Source organism: Cryptomeria japonica, chromosome 8 (assembly GCF_030272615.1).
Source record: "Cryptomeria japonica chromosome 8, Sugi_1.0, whole genome shotgun sequence".
In the NCBI taxonomy this organism is placed as follows: Eukaryota; Viridiplantae; Streptophyta; class Pinopsida; order Cupressales; family Cupressaceae; genus Cryptomeria; species Cryptomeria japonica.
Window position 1 is genome coordinate 454,729,684 of NC_081412.1, and position 20,821 is coordinate 454,750,504.

General features: G+C 33.9%; 1 long non-coding RNA gene across 1 annotated transcript; it reads right to left on the reverse strand.

Annotated features, from left to right (window-relative positions):
* Window positions 1-17,070: 17,070 nt before the first annotated feature.
* Window positions 17,071-18,926, reverse strand: LOC131031347 (uncharacterized). Its single transcript, XR_009103025.1, has 3 exons — window positions 18,698-18,926; window positions 18,428-18,589; window positions 17,071-17,843 (listed from the first exon to the last, which is right to left on the reverse strand). It is a non-coding gene; the product is annotated as an uncharacterized LOC131031347 (long non-coding RNA).
* Between the last annotated feature and the right edge of the window lie 1,895 nt (window positions 18,927-20,821).

Genomic DNA, 20,821 nt, shown 5'->3' on the forward strand with positions numbered 1-20,821 from the left:
TGCTCTTCAAATGTATGAATCTTGGTAAACGTTGCAAACCACCACATATAGCACAAGAACCTTCCAAACAAGACATCTTATAATAAATGCAACCATCATGTCTATTACATAGCACACTTGAAATAAATTCTCTTGCCAACTTAGGAGGTGCTTGTATATTACATTCCTGCAAAACATTGTTAGTGTGCAAAGTAGAACAAATATGAGGAAAAATATCATAATGCATGGAAAATTCAATATGCATCCTACAACAACACGTGATGCGTACATGATTAATCTTAATATAAAAAGGTTTTGCCATTTCAAAATATCTTTGAGAAATTCTTATTTGAGGAAACTTTTGAAGGAATCTTTCATAAAATTTAGTTTGAGTCATATCCAAATAGTGTTTCGCATGTGGCTCATGATTTTTAGACCCAATTTGTCTTCTAACAACATCTCTTTGGCTGGGCGATACTCTTGTGTTGTCATGCCAAAAATTTTCAATTAATGTTTTTACTGCATCTACAACAACCTTGTCTTTGCATGGTAGTCTACCCGAGAATGCCCAAAGAGAATTATTGTTAGGTTCCTCTATTTGTTCTCGCCTCTTTAATTCTTTACTTAATGTTATTCTACTAATGTTTAATGACTTACTTGTTTTGCTTATCAAATGATCTTTTTTAATTTTCTTGCTCATTATGGTTGATGTAATGACACGTCGAGTAGCATTAGAATCTTTACTACATGATTTTGAACCAATATATTGATATGCATCAAATAGATTTCTGACAATAGTTCTTTCACTGTTACTTTCAGATGATCTTAGGCCTAGAATTTTCATTGTCTCTCTAAAATTCAAATTTTTAATCATTTGAACAATTAATTGACATCTTGTGGTTTGATTTAAGTTTTTAAAATAGTTTTTCCATATTCTTTTAACCATTCTCCTACAAGTTCATTCATTCATTTTATTGGGCATTTACTTCAATATATTCTCATCAATGTCAATTAGATACTTTGGTTTCCTACGAATGATTCTAGGAGGTGTTAACATCGGTGCATTATGTACATTCAATTCATCAAGTAGAGAAGGTGTAATATGTTCATCATTTAATTGATTATTCAATGCGGTATCTTCTTCAATTGCATTAGGTTCAAATGGTAAATTATCAAATGTTTCTTCTCCAATTGCATTAGGTGCATTATATTCGTTTGGTAAATTGAATTGAGATGTTGAGGTTGACATACCTTCTTCCATTGTTCTTATGTCACACAATTTCTTCATACGTTGCCTTTGTCTTTCCTTTTGACCCTCTTGTTGTTCCATCATTCCTCGCTTGTTCTTTCCCATGGTTGATATTGGTTGACCTAAATAGAATCATATTACATATATATGTAGAGAAAAGTTCAAAAATAAATAAATAACCACAAATATGCATCTTATCACTATTTTTTGGAATCAAACTATTAAACAATCACAATTCAATCATTTGAAACCATGCAAAAACAAAAAAACTAATAAAAACAACAATTCAATCATTTGAAATCATGCAAAAACAAAAAATTCACTTACTTTTATGTATACAATAGTGATAGAAGTGTAGACACAATTCCAGTGGGGCCTTCAATGACCTCAAAAACTTCTTTTGAGGTCGTTGAGGCTCTTGGGAAACTAAAACTATGTCTATAAACCACGTACGCACTACATTAATAACCACGTATGCGTTGTTAGACCATAAAATGTTGACAAGCCCAACAGTATTCTTTTTTCCCATTCTGGGCTGATAAGTAGCATGTATGCGCTACTAATCCTAAAAATGTTATCGCAAGGTAACAAATAATGGGAATAGTACCCCGTACGTGCTCTTGAGAGAGAGAGAGAGAGAGGAGGGGTGGGAGAGGGAGAGAGGGAAGGAGGGAGAGGGAAAGAGAGGGAGAGAGGGAGAGAAGAGGGGGGAAGGGAGGGAGAGGGACAGAGAGGGGAGAGGGAGGGAGAGGAGAGGGGAGAGGGAGAGAGAGGGAGAGAAGATGGGGGGAAGGGAGAGGTAGAGGGAGGGAGAGAGGGAGAGAATAGGAGGGAGGGAAGGTAGAGAGAGAGAGAGAGAGAGAGAGAGAGAGAGAGAGAGAGAGAGAGAGAGAGAGAGAGAGAGAGAGAGAGAGAGAGAGAGAGAGAGAGAGAAGAGGGGGGTGGGAGAGAAGAAGGGGTATGGAGGAAGGGAGAGGGAGAGAGGGAGAGAAGGGGGGGAAGGGGGAGAGAGAGAGAGAGAGAGAGAGAGGGAGAGAGGGAGAGAAGAGGGGGGAAGGGAGGGAGAGGGAGAGGAGAGGGGAGAGGGAGAGAGGGAGAGAAGATGGGGGGAAGGGAGAGGTAGAGGGAGGGAGAGAAGAGGGGGGAGGGAAGAAGGGGTATGGAGGAAGGGAGAGGGAGAGAGCTAGAGAGAGAGAGAGGGGGGGGAGAGTAGGGGGTAGAAGAGGAGGGGTCTTAAGGGGTCACGGGATACCATATGACCTCTTAGGAAACAATACAACCTCTAATGACACCTAAGGGGTCATATGGTGGGCTAATAAAATGATATATTAAATTTAAAGTTATGAATAGAACATCATACAACAAGACTCCAAGCGAACAAACAACGAGGCTTCACTAAAAAGCAAGTGTAAGAGCTTGACTTAACCCTAAGAGTACTGCCTAAGTTCTAAGACATATGATGCGATTAAATTTGCAAGGTTATAAGATTGATCTCGATTGTGACTATATGAATTACACACTTGATTTCTTTCATGGGTATGTCCCGTTCCAAACTACCACTGCCATGCATACAACAAACTTTAATTTCTTTAGGTGACAGGTGTTGTGTAACAACATGGGAACTCTCACATACCCACCACTATCATTCTACAGGACATCATCTGTGTTACTCTCCCTCTTTCTCTTCCTACCTATTGTTTTCTTCTGAAAAACATATTGCAGGTAGAGAGAGAGGGAGAGAGATGGAGAGAGAGAGATGGGGGAGGGAAGGTAGAGAGAGGGGGAGAGGTAGAGGGAGGGAGATGGAGAGAAAAGAGGGGGGTGGGAGAGAAGAAGGGGTATGGAGAGAGAGAGAGAGGGAGAGAGAGGGAGAGAGAGAGATAGGGGAGGGAAGGTAGAGAGAGGGGGAGAGGTAGAGGGAGGGAGATGGAGAGAGAAGAGCGGGGGTGGGAGAGAAGAAGGGGTATGGAGAGAGAGAGAGAGAGGGGGGGGGGGGAGTAGAGGGGGGGAGTAGGGGGGAGGGAAAGAGGAGGGGTCTTAAGGGGTCACGGGATACCATATGACCTCTTAGGAAACAATATGACCTCTAATGAAACCTAAGGGGTCATATGGTGGACTAATAAAATGATATATTAAATTTAAAGTTATGAATAGAACATCATACAATGAGACTCCAAGCGAACAAACAACAAGGCTTCACTAAAAAGCAAGTGTAAGAGCTTGACCTAACCCTAAGAGTACTGCCTAAGTTCTAAGACATATGATGCTATTAAATTTGCAAGGTTATAAGACTGATCTCGATTGTGACTATAGGAATTACACACTTGATTTCTTTCATGGGTATGTACCATTCCAAACTGTTTGACAAGTGATGATCATCATATACTACCACTACCATGCATAAAACAAACTTTAATTTCTTTAGGTGACATGCGTTGTGCAACAACATGGGAACTCTCGCATACCCACCACTACCATTCTACAGGACATCATCTGTGTTACTCTCCCTCTTTCTCTTCCTACCTGTTGTTTTCTTCTGAAAAACATATTGTAGGTACTCTGACTCATCATGTTGCTTTGTTGACACTATTTTCCACATCTGCTCTGCTCATTAAAAACACATTCAAAAAGAATATTGCTACAGGTTTCCTTGTTTGTCACTGTAATACACCCATGGTTCAATTTCAAACCCTATTCCTCCTATTCAATATACACAAAAAAATCCATCAGTCATTTTTTTTATGAGAGGATACATGATAAAAATCAAAGAGGAAGTTGCAGACAAGAAATAAATTCACTTACTTCTATAGAAGTGCAGACACAGTTGCAGTGGGGTATGGAGAGAGAGAAGAAGAGAAAGAGGGATGGGGTATGGAGGGAGAGAGAGAGAGAGAGAGAGAGAGAGAGAGAGAGAGACCTTGTATGCATTTGAGAGGGAGAGACGATACACTTACATGTGTATATATATGTTTAATATATTATATATATACATATATTATATGTATATAAACACATTATATATACAATGTCATATTATACACATATTATATATTACATATATTATATGTATATACACATATTATACATTGTCATATTATACACATATTATATGTATATACACATATTATACAATAGCACGTATGCGTTGTTTATAGTAAAGGTAGTGCGTACGCGCTTCTTACACTATAAGTACCCTGTACGTGCTTTTTAAACCATAAGTACCCCATACGTGCTTTTGACTATTTAGGCTTGGAAATAGGTCTGGATGACAAAGCTATGGATTGGAAGTTTGATTTCCCTCCATTTCTCTCATTTTTGACGTGTTTTATTTTATCAACTTTGTCATCATCAGGTTTACACTTCATAAAGTGGGTATTTCTAAAATTTCTACCATAGTTTCACCCATCTTCTGAGCTTTCAAACCATATAATTTGTTTTCAGTTTGAACAACAATAACATATTATTATTGAATTTCTTTTACTAGTGTCTTGATAGTTCTCACAGACATAGGTGCACCATTTTTTGAATAACTTTTGATATACTTATCCAAATTTAAAAACTTTATATATTATTGTAGTGCACTTGATTATTTACAATTAAAAAAAGTAAATTGTATTTTCGATTTGTTTAGTGCAACTTATGCTTCGCACACGAACAGGTACCAAATTTTTAGGATGTGCTCGATTGGAAAAATCATAAAAAAATAAATACTCAACAAAAAATTACAAATAAATACACATCTTCTAGTGCTAACTCTTAACTATCTTTCTGCCAAAGGATTTGTCAAAATACTAAGTCTAACTATGACTTTTTTGATGCACACATAAGACACTATGTTATGTTTTTTAGAAAAAAATAGGGTCAGTTTTTCGTGTGCGAGGGATTTGACCCCCTTAATCTTATCCAATTTTGAAAATTTTTAGTAGTTTGGAAACTAGATTCAAAGTACTACAATATTTGTTGTTTGATTATCTTCATATCTTGAGTGGATGACTTTCAAATTTTGCCTCCAAGTTCAGATTCACTTGATTTCAGAAAAAAAGTGTCCACTTATACCCCCCTTTTTGACCACCATCTTTGTGCACTTACCCTCACAACTTATTCAAATTTTCATGTCAAGTTGCATAACTCTGATTTTCTGAAATTTCATTTCCACTTAAGGACCTATTTTGGCACACCATGATCCTGCACATACCTAGTAGCCAGAGAAAAGTACAACAAAAGACCAACGAGATATTGGCATACCTAAAAAAAAACTAGAACATCTAGGTGAGAATATTTATGGTCTCCTCAACATCCTTGACAAGCATCATCATTGCATTTTCTGCCTCTTTAAGGAAATTTGCTTTCCTGCACCTGTTGATTACCTTTAATCTTCAATTCCAACTCTTTAGCATTTTGCCTAGTTGTGAATCTAGAAGAATGCTAAATAGAGCTAGAACCCGACTCATCATCAACAATCACAATATCTTTGTTCTGCTTATCCTTCTCCAGGTAGGCAACTAGCGCATTCATATTTTGGTAAGTCACCTTCATCACAGCCAAGTTATGCTCCATGATTTTCCTCAAAGCACTCTCAATTTTTAGAACCCTGTTGTTTATCAGTTCATAATCGGACTCACCCTTTTCTTTGAGAGTCCTCACCACATCCTCTAGGTGCTTCACATTTCCCTTTATGATCTCACCCTCTGACTAGTCAGGAATTTCTTTTTCATCCTCTGCTTCACTATTATCCTCAGAATTTTCCTCTTTTCCTTTTACATTAATATCCTTAACCACATTATCAATCTTGAGCTCCAACTCTCTTTGTTTTTCCTAAATGTTGGTAATATTATCAACCACCCACTTTTGGAAATTAAACATTTCCAGAGAGCTATTTCTAATAGCATTCAAAATAGTATCTGTATCCTCCATGTCCTGGGCAAAATCCTCAGGCCTAGGGTTACCCTCCTCCATATTATTTTGAACCTCATCCCTATTGTTCGTATCATAGGGACTCTCCTTCTCCTCTAACTCATAAAAATCCTCTTTACCCTTCTCATTATCCTTGTCTCCTTTCTCACCCTCCACCTTCTTCTCCTACTCATGCTACACCTCCTTCTCCACCTCCTTCTCTTGCTCCTGCTCCTACTTCTACTCAGGATCAGCCATCTCTTCAGCGTCTTCTTCAGCTTTCTTACTAACCCTCGATTTCTTTTTAGGGGGAGGATTGGTAGAATCCTCATTAGACTCAAAACTGTCATCATCCTCAGAGATATGGGCACTCTACACAAGGGGATCATCCTTACTGGCCTTAACTTTATCTTTAAGATACTCATAAATTAACAGAATAAGACTTTGGTGGGTAATGGGGTAGGAATTCGGTTTCTTAGCATGGTCAGCCAGACTATCATTAAGGGAGGAGGCCAGATGGAAGAGCAGAGATATCTTAGAACCATGGTGAAAGTGATTAAGGATAACAAAGTGATAATTATAGACTTTTGAGAACCTACCATCTATAGTAAGATACTCCATTAACACTTTCAACATTTTTTGCCAAAAGGAGTTTACCTGGTTAGGGAGATAATAGGAAATATTATCCTTTTTGGCAAGGCGAGCCCTTTATTCTTCATTCTTGGGGAAATTTTTGATGGCTTTCACCGAGAACTTACGATCTCTATAAAACTTGATGCCGACCTTCTACAAATCAGTCACCTCGGCCACCATTTTAAGTTAATATTCATAAGAAGGTCCTAATTTTAGATCTTTTCTCAAGTAAATTAAGATTTTAATTAAGTGACTTTCAATGGCAATCAATGGATTAGATGTATTTTCTATTTCACATATGATTACATTGCTTTTGACATACATTTATTACAATCATGTGTTGGATAATGACTTTATTCATTTCATGTTACTTCTTTTCATTCATATCACTTGGTCATACTATGTTGCTAGGGTTTAAAATTCATTTCCTTTCCAAATTGATCTCAAATATTTCATGCATCATTTTTGTTGGATTATGGTGATGTTACTAACAAAATGTATTTCATACATTAATCACCTTAAGGCTTTTGTAGATCCCAATCTTACAGATTCTAATTCTTGTACCCATCCTAGGGTATCTTGTGTGAACAAGATGAGAGCTATTATATTACCTAATGATCTCTCTGAAAAAGAGAAAGCATTGGAAAAAAATATGGGCCCATCTTCTTCTCACACACATACCCTTGAGTAAGGGGGGTGAAATCATAATATCAATATTCTTACCTCTTTAGACACTCCTTCTTCTCTTAGGACTTATCTTCAACATCAAAACAGATGTAGAGGGGATTATGTTATGAATTTTATTCATGATCTCTCCCCTCACATAGAAATGAGCTAAGATGAACCTTTAGATGATGAAGATGATCATCCCACATCTCCCCAAAAAGATAGGCATGACAAAAGAAAGAAGATTATCTTTTGACATGATATTCCTTCATCATCTACAACACCTTTTATTCCCCCTTACACATGAGGTTTCAAAGAAATTCATGACCTTATTCCACCATTTAGTCATTTGCAACATTTTTATAGTCATGTATTTAATATAATAACAAAACAAGGTTTTAGAGGACAAGGAATTGGGAAATTTGAACAAGGAATTCCTGTCCCTATAAACCCTCCTACGTAAGCTACTACAAAAGGCCTAGGAAGCGAAATTCCTCTCTCTAAGGAGGAAATCCTTAGGCTTTAAAATTTTAAGAACTATCTTCAAAAGACACAAATCAAAAGAGCCAGCAAGAATGCTTCTTCTTCAAAACGTCCCTTTTGCTCATTTCATCAAGCCCATGATCACGATGCTAAAAATTGCCCTGCTTTTCAAAAATCTATTCAAGATGGCATCAATAGTGACAAAATTAGAATTATAAATGATAAACCTTATTCTTCTAATAATTCTTCTCTCCCATGTAAATAAATTTTTTTTTATCAGCCTAAAAGTTTAGGTATGTGAATCTATTGGAGATTGAAATATGATAAGATTATTTTGTCGCCTCCTAAAAATTGAAACAAGAATCTTAAACAACTGAGGAATATTATATTTTTCATAATTCATATTCACATTCTCTTGGGAAATTTCATGCATTTAGGAAATTTATTAAAATGCAATATGATCATGTACACATTTCTCTTACAATACATCTAGCTGTCTTCCTTAACATGAACACAGTGCCTTAGCACTTATTTTATTTTTATGTTTCTCTTCACCCTATGACATAACAAGACAACTTAACTGGGTGCTCTTTATCATTTGTGGTGGTATTATTTAAATTTTAATACTTTGGGGAAGCAATATGGAGTTCATTTTCCTTCTTCTTTCTATATTTGTGCATTATTCATTATCAAATCTTCTTTATTACATAGAGTTAATCTTATGAGAGAATATCATTATTCTTTGGTTTTTCTCTTTGATTGAAAAGGAGCATCTTTAATGAGTAATATGCTTCTTCTTCTTATCTTAATTCTATTGGAAAATTTACCTCTTCTATGGTTTCGATCATTTACAAGTATGATATGCCCCTAGCATAGAATGACCTCTCTTGGAGTACATAACCCTTCCTTGAGAGGGTTAATTCCATTAGGAAGGTATATCGCTTGAAAATGATCTCCATTAGAAGATGTCTAATATTTCTCCTTGTTCTTCTCACTTGGGGGGCAAGGATTTCACTCATTTCTCTTCTTTTTATCCCATTTACGATTATTTCCTTTAGGGACTGCATTTTTCATATGTGATTTTCTTTCTTTTCTCTCTTAGAAGATTACCACTTTTTGAGATGTGTATTTTTCATATACTAATGTCTTTTCTTGCATATGTTCATGTAAGTTTATTGTGCATTTTCTTATGTTTAATCTCTCTCTAGAATATTGTGTAAGCTCTTCTCATTATCTCTACACTTGGGGGAAAATGATTTCTCTCTCTCTTTCTCTAAGGATCCACTCTTTCCTATGTGGTGGATGGTGTGAGTTTCATTACTTGATCTCATTCCATGTGTGAAATCATTGTTGTTTGTTGAAAGAAAGCTCCACCGGATGTGCTCTTCCAGTCATGGTGGAAAGGAATGGAAACTAGACTAAACCATAACATGTACTTCATTAGTCAAATCAACACATTACATATTCATCACAAAAACATATACGCTACAAAAATGCCATTACATAGTCTTCAATTTTGGATCAAACTGGACCAAAAGTAACACTTCTCAACTTAAGAAAATGAGAATGGAACCAATATAACAATGAATCCAAGAAATCAACACCACATCCAGAAAATGGAGGAATCCATACCATAAACAATATTATCATTTACCAGTCAGCATTGAACATCATTAAGAGAACAACTTCTAGAGCACCAAATAGTTTAGGAAAGACATATTCCAGATCCTCAACTCATTAAACTATATGTTGACATCAAAGACAACCATTAATGGAAAACATATCAACATCATATTTGCAACAATCTCCCCCTTTGGTATTGATAACAACATCCATCAATAACAAACTCACTCTCTGTAACTCTTTCTGCATCATCATACACAACATCATTCTTAGCATCTTTCTTCCTTTGACATCAAAGACAAAGACGGGCACATCTTCCCCCATGATACTTACTCTGCCCCTCTAAGAGGAAGCCTCCATGTATTAGTCCAACAAAGAATAATCATGCAATTTACTGGACAAATGCACATTAGCCCAAAACAGGAGGGGGTAATACCCCTAACTTCATCCAAAGTTACTCAAAAGTATATTTACTTCATCAACCTTCACATTTGCATTTTTAACAATTTTGTTTAGTCTTTTGTTGTAACACCGGTAAGCCTTCCTTCTTGTAGAGTATCCTCGGAATATGCCTTCATCTGCTCTACTATCAAATTTTCCAAGATTGTTTGCACCTCTTCAAATATAACATATACTTCCAAATACCTTGAAATATTTCACTATCAGAATCCTTCCATGCCATAGTTCATATGATGTCTTCCCATATGTCTTTCGAAATAAAATTCTATTAAGAGTGTATAATGTTGTGTGTATAGCTTCTCTCAAGTAAACCTTTGGTAGTCTTGCTCCTTTGATCATCATTTTGGTTGCCTCTTGTATAGTTCTATTCATTCTTTCCACTACACCATTATGCTATGGTGCTCTTGGGGAAGAGAATTGTCTTCTAATTTCATGTTTCTCACAGAAATTGTTAAACTCATTAGAAATAAATTCTCCTCCTCTGTCAGATCTCAAACAGTTAATTCTTCTATCAACTTCATTCTCAACACTTGCCTTGAATATCTTGAATTTTTCTAATGCTTCTGATTTCTCTTTTAAAAATGCAACCCATGTCATTCTAGAATAATCATCAATTAAGAGCATGCCATATTTTTCACCTTGTATACTCCTTGTTTTGGTAGGACCACATAAGTCAATTGTGAACCAAACCCAACAGTTTGGCAGAAGATTGTTCATTTCCTTTGAATGTTCCTTTTGTCTATTTTCTCACTTGACATTCCCTACAGATATTGTTATTTAGTTTAACCAGCCTTGGTAAATCTCATTGCTGATAAATGCTCACTATCGGAAGAGAAAGAAAGAAAAGAAAATCCACCACTATGATACAACCACCACAAACAACAATTTCACAACAACCTCTGGTACCCAACAACATACTACAGAACTTCGCACAACTTCTCACATCAATCATCAATCACATTTATCTTTTCAAACTTGCATATCTTCCATATCTCATTATCAAATAATCATACATTACTTATACTGTCCTCTTGACTACATAAATTTCCAAGTCAACCAAACATAATTTAAAATAGGTCTACACTAAGAATTCTTATGGTGGAAAGGAATGAAAAGTGGACCAAGCCACAACACACTTCATCAGTTACATCAACACACTACACATTCATCACAAAACTTATATGATACACAAATACCATTACATAGTCTCCAATTCCAAATCGAATCGGAACCAAACTAACACTTCTCAACTTAGCAAAACAAGAATAGAACCTAGATGAGTATGAATACAAGGAATCAACACCATATCCATAAAATAGAGAAATCGGGACCACAAACAATATTATCAATGACCAATTAGCACTAAAAATCATCTAAAGCACAACTTTTGGAGCTCCAAACAATTTGAGAAAAAAACATATTCCGGATCCTCAACTTAGAAAATCATATGTTGACATCAATGACAAACATATCAGCTTCATCTACATCACATTTGCAATAATAATTCTATACTGATTTTTTTCATGATGCATAATTATGTGGTGTTAGGATTTCAATTGAGATTTCCTTATTATTAGAACATAAAAACTTGCAAAAGAATGCAATCAACCATTGCAAGGTTACCCCCCAAATTCATCGAATCAAGAAATCCCCCAAAGAAAATGATTTGATACTTTATACTTAATGCAATTACAATGGCCACTTGCAAAGCAAAGGCAAAGTGGACTTCTGATTGTTAGTGATTATAATTATCGCAATTATGCTATATTAGATCCATATCAATATGCAAAAGACCAAACTATAATCTATGCATTAAATTTGCCAAAAAAAATAAAATAAGATCATGTACTCAAAGTAAAATTCTAATCACAATGACTACAAATTGATAGCACCACTATGAAATATAGGAAAGATTATATAGTTGAAAAAAATTGCCCCTCAAAAGGAGCCCATATGAGCTCAAATGAAGTCTCCAAAGTTGTAAAAATAGGGATTTTATAATTTTATAAAAAATCCATGTACGAACAAATGAAAACACTCGCACAACTATGAAGAGCATGAAATTTTACCTCAAATAAAAAAAATTGCTTGAAAAAAGGAGCTCGGATGATTGAGATATCACTATTTAAAAATTGCATGCATAATTATGATGCTTACATTTCCATGACACCTCCAAAGTTCAAATGCCTATAGATTTGGCCTCTAAAGTCCAATTTGGATGAAACAAAAGGCAATTTTGACTTTCTCAACCCTCCTAAATCCAATGGTGACATTTGATTGAACCCAACAAGATCTGATTTTTACTTGCAATACAAGACCACAAGAATAAAACCCCAAAATGCACCAAAAATCTCTCAAATGATTGACTAATGGCACTCTAAAAAGTCTAATACCATGTAATATTTGGCCATGAAGGTAGCCACCCAAGATCTAGAGGCTTGATGAAAAGCACAGTAATAAGAGAGAAATAATATGACAATAATTAATTATGTTTCTATCAATAATGCATATAGAATCAATCAACTGGATTGAATTACAATGGATTAGAGTACATAGGAGATCCCTTGGTTAAATAGACCAAGGTGAGACATTGGAGTGCATAAGATTATGACAAGTGACATAATCTTATGACATGGGACAAAAAAGGATAAGATATCATCCCACATTGTGTGGTAGTGTGATATGTCCACTAAAGGTGGATCACCCAACAAAGGTGGAAAAGTAATCACACGATAAAACCACTAAAGGTGGAGGATCCACTTAACGTGGATAGGTGATAGCATGATAAGACCACTAAAGGTGGATATACCACATAAAGTGGGATGTGATAACATGATAACAACACCTAAAGTAGAGATGCTCCTAAAAGCTTCTATAAACATGTGTGTAATTAGGACCTTGGTGAAGAATAACCAAGGTACAACACCTTAATTACACCAGCAATACTAACTCAACCCCCCTCTTAGTATAAACATGTGTGTGTTTTCTTTGATTTGATAGTGCATTATGCTTGCAAAGTTACATAGTTATCTTTGTGTTAAATGTTTGATTTTTTTATGCATAATCAAATACTACTTGATTAGACCTTCAAAATTAGTACTCCAAAAATAATTTTAAACTTGTCCCCATCTTGGGCTTGTCTAAATTATTTGTAAAAATTTGTTGATATTTTCTTAGTTTAGCAATCTACCTTCCCTTAAAATCATGAAGAACAATGGGAGTCAATTAGGACTAATATCTTAATCCCCAAATATTTTTCACAATAAAAATATAACTTCTTATGATTAGCCTTAATTACATAACAATAACTTGATCTAACTAAGATCCATTAACTTAGATGTTAAATTAAAAAAACACTTGTTTGCTCGATTATATATTACATATAATCTCTTAACCACTTCTAAAGAGTAGCTACACTACACTAAAACACTCTCTCCGAATCTAAAGAATCATTTAATTAATACTGAAGATGTAATAATATAGAATTTACTATTTTTTTCATCGATCCTACTTTCTTCAACATGATATAACAATCTAAGATAACTCTATTTTGTGTTTAATAAATTTTTATCCTTTTTATGAAAAAAATATATATAACAATTTATGATATCATAAACTAAATTTACATATGAAAATGCATCCTCCTTCCCTTTAACTTTATGCAATTTTGATTTATGAATGACTCAACTTTTTCTCTTTCATTACTAAGTCTTCATTCTAAAAGATTCATTAATGTACATGTTAAGATTAAAAGATACTTGTTTGGGTTCATATATTCTATAATCTTTTAACCATTTCTAAAGAATAGATACATTACACTAAAACTCTATCTTTGAATGTAAAGAATCATTTAAAAAATGAATGAAAATTCACTCATATAAAATTTTCAAAATTTTCTCATCAACCTTACCTCCTTCATTATAATATAATAATTTAAAATATCTTGAACCAAATTTACATATAAAAATACATTAGCCTTCCCTTCAACTTCAAGAAATTCTAAACTTATTAATTACTTACCACCTCCCTTCAAATGATAGAACTTCATTATAGATTATTTTAGCGAACAACACAACTCTATAAACAAGAGACACAAAGCGTCAAGTTCTTGCCGATATGTTTTAGATTGTTGTACATTTTTAATGGAAGAAGCATTTGGCTTAAGCTTCTATATAAGACAATGGTGTTGGACAAAGATAATGAATTTGATGTGCTATATAACATTAGACTTTCTATATGATCTGGTATTGCTTGTAATATGCAAAAGCAACCTTTTACTTTTGAAGCTATTGATATACTTTGGTGTATTATAGATATATTGTATGGGACAATGTTTTTCTTTGAAGGCGATTTGAAAAGATGAAAATATTTTATGAGCATTTGTACCATTTGAAACATATTATTTAACTAGGTAACTCAATGAGTATTGTTATGTATATGATTTTGATTTCAAGATTAACAATCCAAATAATCCATGAGGTTTAAATATGCAATCTATTCATATGAAGCAGGTTATGAGATTTTACAAAATAATTTGAAAAACAAATATTTATCATAGAGATAGTTGCTTATAAATATGGGAGAAAAATGCACTAGTGAAAATATGAGTTAATGAGTGCATAAGGCTAATGAAGAGAAGCCAAAAACTTTACTAAAATCTCATTTTTATTCATAAAACATTTGTAACCAGAAAATGAATAGCTATAAAGTGATCAAATTAAAGATTAGGTTGAGTGCATAAGGATAATAAAGAGAAGAAAAATAAAATTTAAGATAAATAAAATATTTATAAGCTATTGTAATTTTTAACCACTTTGACTAATTGTTTCTTTCGACATAAACCATATTTGAAAAGAAAATAAATTTGGTATTTATATTCAGCTTTCCAAATTATTTTAGAGAAAATCTATAAATCATGACTTAACAAATTATAAGAAGAGATATTAACAATCATATAATAGAGATGCCAAAAAAAGTTCATTCTCGATTATTAGCAATCATATAATCCTATGTTTGAAGGGGATTAATGCTTGAAGCTAGAAGAATCCGACAAACAAATTGCAACAAGAGAATGCCTCAAATTTGATCCACCATCTTTGCCACAGACTTCATTTTCTTTTTGCTTCTAAAAGAAGGAAAGAAACAGTCAATATGCAAAATTAAAGTCTATTGTCAAAACTTTGAAGATAATAATTATATTATTATAGTTTTTTAATTTTCAGAATGCCTGAAAGTTAAAAAACTATTATATTAAAACTTATATAATTAGATGTAAAAATGAATGGAAATATTAATTGGTGATCTGAGTTAGCCATTGAAATTGTGATATACGAGTATCGGTTTTATAATAGAATTTTCTAGTTGGACATCAGTAAACTTAATCTAAGAAAGTGCATTTCTAATCTATGTAACAACAAACACTGATCATGAAACTAGAGAGTCAAAATATTATTGATAAAGACTAGGAAGCTACAAGATGCATATTAGGGATTACAATATCCTTATATCCTAATATTAAGGGCCTAACAAAGCCTATATTTCTCTACCTTCACCAACATTCTAACTCTTCTATCCTACCAGGCAACCACTATGCTATGGTTTTAGGTAGAGGCATCCCAAACTTGCCCATTTAGTGACAGATGGAAGATGATCCTAGGGAAATGTATATCTATAAATTACAATAGAGCACAGTTATTCAAGAGCCAAAGCTTGTGCCTCGATTTGAGGGCCTAGCTTGGAACACCATTGCGACCTACAATTGAAACAGCCCAAACTTTAAACAGTGAAAGTATTGAGATGATGTACACTTGATGTTTTGTCTGTCATACAGAAGGCTTTCATATATAGAGGACATAAACACAAACTCTCATTAAATAAAATTAAGCTGCAGAAGATAATAGTATTAGGTGCACTGAAAGCAAATTTGTATCACTGTATAAGGGTTGCTTGAGATAGGTTGATAAATTTGGAAACCAAAAGCCATGGTACTGCACCATATAAATGTGTTTGAAATTTTACTTGTGTAAATTTGAACAACACGACGTAGTTAAAATATCACAAGTTATTTTTCAAAATTGAAATGGCAAGAGAAGCTTAGAAAATCTTTGAAGTTGATAAGTAGCTACTTAAAGTGGGGAAAATGAAGATATCTAACTAATTTATTTTCAACATTTTAAGAGAATTGATTGGAAAAATCTTGAATAAATTGACTCATCTCAATCTTGACTTTCCATGTAAATCTGAAATGTCTTAGAGAGATAAGTTACACCATGAACATGATGAAACTAAAGAAATTCATGAATGCAAAAAACCATAGCATTTTGCCTTTGATTTAGTAATAACCAAGTACTAATGATATAAGAGGAGACATTGAGTTCTAGTCTTATTTTTCTTTAATGTGCAAGTCCATGATAAACATGTTTATATAGATTCATAGAGTTCTTAAAATGTATTCCTCAAATATTAGGTTCCACATTTTTGTAAGCTTGCAACTGTTGCAACTGACCAAACCTCTAGCATCCAACACACAAACAATTTAATAGAGGACATAGAGCCTGAGGGATGTGTTAAAAAATACATATTATCAAGGAACTCTAGTTAATCATGAAAACATAAACATAATGGAACAAAGACAAAAATGAAAACATTGTTGCAAGCTAAATGCAGTTTTGTAAAATTAAAAAACGTAAAAATGCAAGTTGTAATTTTATTGGGGGTTTAAAGAAACTATGGATTTCAGCCAGACATTTAAACTGGAAAAGAAGGATATAGAACAGTAAGTCACAAATGTCTCTATTGGAGAAGTAGAGTAAGAAAATTTGCTCAAATCGCATGTTGGCATAATATCAGAAGCTACCCGAACAGTTTCCTCCATGTAAAGTGGACCAAACCATCATTCGCAGTCGAGTGTCAACTTTCCTTAATTTAGATGAGTGTAAGACAACCATGATTAGCTATAGTCCCTGGAACAATTGTTAGAAGTGTTGTAATTTGTCCATACAATTTACTGAAATTCCAGTTCTTTAAAGAGTACATTGGAACAAACTCTAAAAATATAAGCAGCAAAAGGTCAATAATGCCAAAATTTTACAACTCGCAAGAATAAGTTGACAACAAATTATCAAGAATCATTTCTGTAACAAAACTTACAAAGCAGTGCATGGCGCATAGGTGCATGGTGTAATGTCACGTTTATTGAATGTTTGGCAATAAGTATTGAATTGATCCTCGATGGACAAGTCCCATAGTAGACATTATGGTTTTGGTTGAGTTGGTCTTTGGTCTAATGGTATGACTATTGGATGTTCTTTCATAGATATCCAGTTCAAAGCCCACATATTGTCCTATTGGCTGAGTTGGTTAGTTGCCTGAATGTTTCAATGTATGGGAATGAAGCCCTTTTTTGTAGCCGCAGTAGTTAAACCCCAGATTTACCAGTAAAAGACACAACTTACAAAGTAAGAAAATATATAGAACCTGAGAAAATGACCCTCATTTAACAGTGTGCTAAAACTAGCCCTCAACAATTCAGTAAACAATTTCACTAATGAACATTTTTTATTATTATTTGGTAAATTTTTTAAGTGACGTGTCCTTTAACTTTAATTTCTACCTCATACTGATATAATTCACAGAATATGTTTTCAAACATGACGTAAACTAAACTCAGAAAATGTCTTCCCAAAAATTGCGTCGCTCCTCTACTTGTATTCAATTTACAGATAGAAATCAAAAGTCATTTCCAATGAAGAAGGCAATCAACACAGAAGTGAAAATATTACCTGATGGCGAGATTGGTAATATAAAAAATGGAAGGAGTATTCTCCTGGAAGAGTCTCACAGTGGCAAGTCCATCATTCTGTAGTTTTCAAGGAGGAATAACCACAAAAGCATTAGCGCTATCCACATTAAACGTTACAATAGATAATATTACTGCCAAGCTTGTACACCACACAAATAAATGATCAACATCTTTTTTTGAATTTAAGAGTTTTTCGACACCTCGGTGGCATTTGAGCAGAGCAGAGCTTCCTGTAGAGAAGAATAGGGCAATAAAAAAATCTAACTATCAAACACAAAAAATAGTTTAATTGAACATCTAAAATTAAAACCAACAGGTCGACAGATCTAAACAGTCACGACCATGCGAACACCTTCCTAGCAAAGTTTATTACCAAAAAAGGAAGGCTTCTAAGAAAAATCTCCATAAAAACTCAGATCTCTCATGCTTTAAAAAGGGAAAAAACCCAGAAAAAGTTGAATGTTATTGACCAAGATGAAATAGTGGATGAAAGTAACGAAGTGGGTATTACTAAAAGATGTATAAAAAATGAATACAGAATAAGGAGTCCTCAAATTGCTGAGAAAATTACAGTGCCTGAAAAATAGCATGAACTTGAAGATCTTTCAGATATTCTGACATGGGATTCTTGGAATAAATACCTTAGTCCTTCTGAGAGATGTGATCTTCGTCTCCTTTTGCCTCAAGGGCAGAGGAACAATTGTAGGATAAAGTCTTTGCTTGATGGTGAGATTCAAGATTTGGGAAAATCCTTGTTGCAGAGTGGGGGAAGGGTGTAAGGGAGAGGAAAGCTCTGTTGCAATCTTGCAGAAAGAAGTTGCAGGTTTCTCAGTCACAGTACTTCAAGAATCTTAGAGAAAGAAAGAAAAAGAAAAAAACAGACGGGATAACTTAGGAACAGAAAAATTTACCTGTCAGCGCGATTTCACGTCACACAATTAGCTGTAAACCCCGATTTCAGGCAAATGCATTGATCGAAATTTGCAGATGATTGAAAGAAAATTTAAGTTTTAAATCTGAATTTCGCTGGGCTAATATCAACAAGGCGAAGGACTTGAGAAACACAGAGGGTTTACAGACAACAGTGCAGAAAGCTTCAAGAAATGAACGATTCCAAATGTAGAGAAGAAAAAAGAGGTGAGCCGTAGAGAGAAAAGAACAAAAGTATAGTTGGGTGTAGAGCCAAAACGAATCATCAGACGTTTCCAGAAGTTTCATAGCTTAAATTCAAATTTCTTTTTAAAAACAAAATTAACGACAAGCTCCAATGAAAATTAGAATAAATAATTTTATATTAATTATTAAATTTGCTTAAAATCAAAACATTTAAAAAAAAACAAGAAGTTCAAAAATACTTCACTATGATTGGATGGCTCAAAATAAGAAATGCATCTATCAGATGCAGTATCTCCCTGCACGGCAGGAACTAATAATGATAAATAAAAATAGGACAACAAAAAAGCCATTTCACACCATTCGAATAATCGGAAAATAAATGTCATTTAATTTATGAAGAAGCCTGCCAAAAAAATTATGTATAAGATTTAACGCTTTGCCCGACATACACCGTACCTCAAAAGGCATGACGTCATGAGAGTGGGGTGACGTAAGCAATTTTAATTTTGTGGTTTGGAACAATCCTAAACTCCTGGCTCTAAAACTAAAGACAAATGACATACGGAAGTTGTATGACGTAGGCAAAGCTTAACCACCGAAAAGGCAACAAGGTGACGTTAGCACCAAGTCAGATTAATCCTTAAAGAAGAGGCAAAAAGGGCATGACAAAACATCATGGTGTGCGAGGGAACATGGATAGTTACGGTCATTAACTAGCTAGGGCATGTTGGACCACAATAGATAGGCAAGCATTCAAGGTGTTTAGGTGTGAAAAGGTGACCTCTCATGCAGGAGGCTTGCATCTAACTCTTACAATCTGGGGTCATCTCTATTGTGAAAAAGTTATTATAAGATTTTAGTTTGGTTTAAGGAAAGTTATTGTATTCATTGGTTAAAAATGTGAATGTATTGATCTTTATGTTGAAGGTGTCTCTTATATGAGATTGAACTTCGTGCTTTATGACATCAACAGTTAAAAACCTTTCTTACAGATGCAAAGCCATACATATTATGTACGTATTTCATTTTTTTTTATATGTTTGCACATGCGGCGAAACGTGGCTTCTCACTCCCACTCATTGCTTTCTGGTAAAATTGTCTCTCTTCCCGAGCACATCCATGTTGGTAAAATCTAAGATATTAAATTAATTCTAAGTAAGAAGTCCACCAAATGTATGTAAGACTATTAAGTCTAAAAATGAATAACTTTAGCACCAATTTTGGAGGGATTTTTGCAAGCAATGTTATGAAATTTTGATAATTTTGTTAAAACATTTTTATATGATATTAACAAAATATTATTATGGTTTATAATTAATTACCAATTAAATTATATAATGTAATTATATTTACTATTTTATAAAATATGAATTATATTATTAGATATTGTATTGTAATATATAATTAATATATAATATATTTTTATATAGTATTTATTAAATTTTATTATTATATATTATATTTTATATAATTTTAATTATTATTATTTTTAATAATAATATTATAAGTTTGATAATTCGTTTGCTTCAAAATAACTCCTTTAAGGATTGTTGGGTTTTGTGAGAGAATTTTTTACTCAACTTTCATCAATGGTCACCTTTAGACATAATAGGCCTTGTAATAATATCATACTATATTTGTTAATACATAATATTTTTAATAATAATTAAATTATACTCTCTCCCTCTCCCTCTCTCTGTATATATATAATCCTACCCCCTCTATCTATATCTCATTATCTTATCTCTCTATTATTCACTACATTTGTCTTACTCTATATCTCTACCTCTTTATCATTATATCTAGATCTCCCTCTCGCCCCACTCTCTATCTCTTTCTATCCATCTCTCTCTTATTCACTCTATCTCTCCTACTCTCTCTTATTCACTCTGGATCTCTGCTACTCTCTCTTGATCACC